Source organism: Saccostrea cucullata, unplaced genomic scaffold (assembly GCF_032062105.1).
Source record: "Saccostrea cucullata isolate Sc308-1 unplaced genomic scaffold, CSIRO_AGI_Scuc_v1 ctg716, whole genome shotgun sequence".
NCBI lineage: Eukaryota > Metazoa > Mollusca > Bivalvia > Ostreida > Ostreidae > Saccostrea > Saccostrea cuccullata.
The window spans coordinates 356501-362500 of NW_026929218.1; positions in this window are offsets into that span (position 1 = coordinate 356501).

Consider the following 6000-nt stretch of genomic DNA (forward strand, 5'->3'; position numbering starts at 1 on the left):
AAAAAAAAAAGGGGAAAAAAAAACCCCAAAACCCAAAAATTAAAAAACCCCGTTTGGGGAAAAAAATTTAAAGTTTAAAAAAAAAGGAAAAAATTTTCCTTTTTTAAAAAGGGGGCCCCTTTTTAAAAATTTTTTTTAAAAAAATTTTATTTTGGGAAAAAAAAAAAATAGGAAAAACCTTTAAAAAATTTTTTTTTCCAATTTTTTTAAAAAATTTTTTTTAAAAAAATTTTTTTTTTTTTTTTTTTTTTTTTTTTTTGAAAAATTTAAGGAAAAAAAAATTTGGGAAAAAAAGGGGGGGAAAAAAAAATTTTTAAAAAAAAAAATTTTTTTAAATTTAAAAAAATTTTTTTTTTTTTTAAAAGGGTTTAAACCCTTTTTTTTTTTTAAAAAAAAAATTTTTTTTTAAAAAATTTTTTTTTCGTAATTTTTTTTTTAAAAAAAAAAAAAGGGGGGTTTTTTTTTAAAAAAAAATTTTTTTTTTTTTTTCCCCCCTTTTTTAAACCTTAAAAGGGAAAAAAATTTAAAATTTTAAAAAAGGGGCAAAAATTTTTTTTTAGGTTTTAAAAAATTTTTAAAAAAAAAATTTATTTTTAAAAAAAAACCAAATTTTTTGGTTTTCCCCTTTTAAAAAAAATTTTTTTTTTGGGTTTTTTTTTTTCAATTTTTAAAAAAATTTAAAAAAAATTTCCCTTTTTAAATTCCCCCCCAAAAAAAGGGGGGGGTTTTAAAAGGGGAAAAAATTTTTGGAAAAATTTTTTTATTTTTTTTAAAAAAATTTTTTTTTAAAATTTTTGGGGGGAAAAAATTAAAATTTTTAAAAAAAATTTGGTTTTAAAAAAAAAAAAAATTTTTAAAATAGTTTGGGGGGGAAAAAAAAAAAAAAAAAAAAAAATTTTTTTCCTTTTTTTAAAAGGGTTTTATTTAAAAGGGGGAAAATTTTTTTTTTTAAAAAATTTTTTTTTTTTTTGGGGTTTTAAAAATTTTTCAAAACCCCAAAAATTTTTTTTAAAACCCGTTTTTAAAAAAAAAATTTGGGGAAAAAAAAAAAATTTTTTTTTTTTTAAAAAAAAAAACCTTTTTTAATTTAAAAAAAAAAAAATTTTAAAAATTTTTTTTTTTTTTTAATTTTTTTTTTTTTTTTTTTTTTTTTTTTTTTTTTTTTTTTTTTTTTTTTTTTTTTTTTTTTTTTTTTTTATTTTTTTTTTTTTTTTTTTTTTTTTTCTTTTTTTTTATTTTTAAAAATTTTTTTTAAACCCCTTTTTTCCCCCTTTAAAAAATGGGAATTTTTTTTCCCCCCCAAAAAAATTTTTTTTTTTTTAAATTTAAAACCAAAATTTTTTAAAAACCTTTTTTTAAAAAAAAATTTTTTTTAAAAAACCTTTTTTTGGAAAAAACATTTTTTTCCCCCCCCCAAAAATTTTTTTTAAAAAAAAAAAAAAAAAGGGGGGAAAATTTTTGTGGGGTTTTGGGGGGGGGGTTTTTTCCCCCAAATTTTTTTCCCCCTTTTTTAAAAAATTTTTTTTTTTTAAAAAAAAACCCCCCTTTTTTTTTTTTCCAAACCCAACCCCCTTTTTTTTGGAAAAAAATTTTTAAAAATTTTTTTTTTTTTGGGGGCCCAAAAAAAAAATTTTTCTTTTTTCCCCCTTTTTTAAAAAAAATTTTTTTTTTTTTTTTTTTAAAAAAAAAATTTTTTTCCCCGGGGTTTTTCCAAAAGGGGGGTTTTTTTTTTAAAAAATTTTTTTTTAATTTTAAATTTTGGGCCCCAATTTCCCCCCCCAAAAACCCCTTTTTTTTTAAAAAACCCACCCGGGGTTTCCCTTTTTTTTAAAAAAAAAAAAAATTTTTTTGGGGGGTTTTTTGGCCTTTTTAAAAAAAAAATTTTTTTAAAACCCTTTTTTTAAAAAAAAAATTTTTTCCTTTCCGGGTTTCCCAAAAAATTTTTTTTTTTTTTTCCCCCCCCTTTTTAAAAAAAAACCCCCTTTTTTTTAAAAAATTTTTTTCCCTTTCCAAAAACAAAAAAAAAAACCTTAAACCCCCAAAAATTTTTTTTTTCCCCCTTTGGAAAAAAACCCCCCCGGGGAAAAAAAATTAAAATTTTAAAAATTTTTTAAAAAAAAAAAAAAAAAAAATTTTTTAAAAAGTTTAAATTGGAAAATTTTAAAAAATTCCACCTTTTTTTTTTGGGAAAATTTTTTTTAAAAAAAATTTTTTTAAAAACCCCCCCGGGGGGGTTTTGGGGGAAATTTTTTTAAAAAAAAAAAAAAAAAAGGGGGTTTTTTAAAAAACCAAAAAAAAATCAAGGTTTTTTGGGAAAATTAAATTTTTTTAAACCCTTTTTGGGGGGGAATTTTTGGGTTTTAAAGGGGGGGGGGGAAAAAAAAAAAATTAAATTTAAAAATAAAAAATTTTTTTTTTTGGGAAAAAAATTTTTTTGAAAAAAAAATTTTTAAAATGAAAATTTTTTTAACCGGGGAAAAAAGGGGGGGGGAGGTTTTTAAAAAATTTTTTTAAAAGGGGGGGTTTTGGAAAAAAAACTTTGGGGGGAAAATTTAAATTTTTAAAAAAACCCCCCCCAAAACCCAAAAAATTTTTTTTTTTTTTTTTCCTTTTTTAACTATTTTTTTTTTTTTAAAAAAAAAAAAAAATTTTTTTTTTTTTTAAAGGTTTTTCATAAAAAAAAAATTTTGGGGGCAAAAATTTTTTTTAAAAAAAAAAAAAAAAATTTTTAAAAATTTAAAATTTGGAAAAAAAAAATAAAAAAAACCCCAAAAAAAAAAAATTTTTTTTGGGGGCCCCTTTTTTTTAAAAATTTTCCCAAAAAAATTTTAAAAATTTTTTAAAAAAAAAAAAAGGTTTGGTTTTTAAAAAATTAAAGGGGATAATTTTTTTTTTGGGGGAAAAGGGGGTTTTAAAAAAAAAAAAAAAAAAAAAAAACCCCCCCCCCCCGGGGGCCCGGGGCCCCTGCGGTTTTAATTTTTCACAAAAAAAAAAAAAAAAAAAAAATTAAAAAAAAAAAAAAAAAAAAATTTTTTTTAAAAAAAAAATTTTTAAATTTTAAACCCCTTTTTTAAAAAAAAAAAAAATTTAAAACTTTCAAAAAAAATTTTTTTTTTTGGGGGAAAAAGTTTTTCCTTTAAAAAAAAATTTTTTTTTTTTAAAAAAAAAAAAAAAAATTTTTTAAAAAAAAAGGGGGTTTTTTTTTCCCCAAATTTTTTTCCCCAAAAAAAATTTTTTTAAAAAATTTTAAAAAAAAAAAATTTTTTAAAAAAAAATTTTTATTTTCCTAAAAAAGTTTTTAAAAGTAATTTTAAAATTTTTTTTAAAAAATTTTTTTAAAATTTTTAAAAAAATTTAAAAATTTTTTTTTTAAAAAAAAAAAAAAATTTTTTTTAAAATTACAAAAAACCTTTTAAAAAAAAAATTTTTTTTTTTAAGGGACTTTAATTTTTTTTTTTAAAAAAAAACCCCTTTTAAAACCCCCCAAAAAAAATTTTAAAAAAAATTTTTTTTTTTAAATTTTTTAAATTTTTTTTTTTTTAAAAATTTTTGTAAATTTTATATTTTTAAAAAAAAAAAAAAAAAAAAAAGGGGGGGAAAAAAAAATTTCCCCCTTTTAAAATGGTTTTTCCCAAAAAAGGAAAAAAAGGGGGGTTTTTTAAACCCAAACCTTTTTTTCAAAAATTTTTTAAAAAATTTTTTAAAAAATTAAAAGAAAATTTTTAAAAAAAAATTTTTTAAAAAAAACCAAATTTCCCCTTTGGGTTTTAAAAAAAAAAAAAAAGGAAAAAGGGGGGAAAAAAAAAAAATTAAATAAACCCCCCCAAAAAAAAAAAAGGGGTTTTTTGGGGAAAATTTTTTCCCCCCCCAAAAAAGGGGGGTTTTTTTTTTTTTTTTTTAAAAAATTTTAAAAATTTTTAAAAAAAAAAAAAAACCCCCTTTTTTGGGGAAAAAAAATTTTTTAAAAAAATTTTTTTTTTAAAATTTTTAAAAACCCCTTTTTTTTAAAAAAAATTTAAAAAAATTTTCCAATTTTAAATTTTTTAAAAAAAAAAAACCCTTTTTAAAAAAAAAAAAAAAAAAAAAAAAAAAAAATTTTTTTTTAAAAAAAATAAAAAAACCAAAAAAAAAAGGGGAAAAATTTTTCCTTTTTAAAAAATTTTTGGGCCAAAAATTTTTCCTTTTGGTTTTTTGGGTTGGGAAAAAGTTTTTTAAAAAAAAAATTTTTTTTAAAAAAAAAGGGGGGTTTTAAAAGAAAATTTTAAAAAAACTTTTAAAAATTTTTTTTTTTAAATTTTTAAAAAAAAATTTTTTTTTTTTTTAAAAAAATTTTAAAAAAAATTTTTTTTTAATTGCCCAAAAAAAAAAAAAAATTTTTAAAAAAAAAAGGGGGAAATTTTTTAAAATTTTTTCCAAAATTTTTAAAAATTTTTAAAAAAAACCCCCCTTTTTTGGGGTTTTTTTGAAATTTTTTTTTTAAAAAAAAAAAAATTTTTTTTTTAAAAAAAAAAAAGGGTTTAAATTTTAAAAAAATTTTTTTAAAAGGGGGCCCCCCTTTTAAAAAAAATTTTTTTTAAAAAAAAAAAAAAAATTTTTGGTTTTAAATTTAAAAAAACCCGGGGGGGCCCCCCCCCCCTTTTTTTTTCCCCCCGGGAAATTTTAAAAATTTTTTTAAACCCTTTAAAATTTTTTTAAAAAAAAGGAAAGGGGCCCCCAAAAAAAAAAAAAAGAAAAAAAAATTTTTTTTTTTTTATTTAAAAAAAAAATTTTTTTAAAAAAAATTTTTTTAAAAAATTTTTTTAAAATTTTTTAAAAAAAAAAAGGGAAAAAAATTTTTTAAAAAATTTTTAAAGGAAAGGGGGGTTTTTTTTTTGGGTTTAAAAAAATAAAATTTTTTTTTTTAAAAAAAAATTTTTTTTCCAAAATTTTTTAAAGGGGGGTTTTTTTCCCGGTTTTTTAAAAACTAAAAAAATTTTTTTTTGGGAAAAAGGAAAAAAATTTTTCCCCCAAAAAAGGGGGGGTTTTTTTTTGGGGCCCCCCCTTTTTTTTTGGGGGGGCCCCCAAAAAAGGGGCCCAAAATTTGGAATTTAAATTTTAAAAAAATTTTTCCAAAATTCCCTTAAAAAAAAAATTTTTTCTTTAAAAAAAAAGGGGGAAAAAAAAAAAATTTTTTTTTAAAAAAAAAAAAAATTTTTTTTTTTAAAAAAAACCTTTTAAAAAAATTTTTGGGAAAAAAATTTTTAAAAAAAAATTTTTTTTTAAAAAAAAAAAATTTTTAATTTTTTTAAATTTTTTTTTTTTTAAATTTTTTAAAAAAGGAAAAAAATTAAAAAAAATTTTTTAAAAAAAAAACCCTTTTTTTAAAACCCCCTTTTTTAAAATTTTTTTAAAAAAAAATTTTTTTAAAAAAAAGAAAAAACCCAAAAAAAAAAAATTTTTTTTTTTTTTTTTTAAAAATTTTTTTAAAAAAAAAAAAATTTTTTTTTTAAAAAAAAAAAAAAAAAAAAAAAAATAAAAAAAATTTAAAAAAATTTTTATTCCGTTTTTCTTTCAAATTTTAAAGTTTTTTTTTTTAAAAAAAAAAATATTGGGGAAAAAAAAACCCAAAAAAATTTTTTTTTTTTTTAAAATTTTTTTTTTAAAAAAAAATTTTTTTTTTAAAAAAAAACATTATTTAAAAAAAAAAAAATAAATAAAAAAAATTAAATAAAAAATAAAAAAAAAAATTTTTTTAAAAATTTTTTAAAAAATTTTTTAAAATTTTAAAAAATTTAAAATTTTTTTAAAAGAAAAAAATAAACCAAAAAATTTTTTTTTCCCCAAAAAAATTTTTTTTTTTAAAAGGGGGGGGGGGAAAATTTTTTTTTTTAAAAAAAAAATTTTTTTTAAAAAAATTTAAAAAATTTTTTTTTTAAAAATTTTTTTTTTTTTTAAAACCCCTAAATTTTAAAAAAAGGGGGGGAAAAAAAATTAAAAAAATTTTGTTTTTTGGGCTCCCCC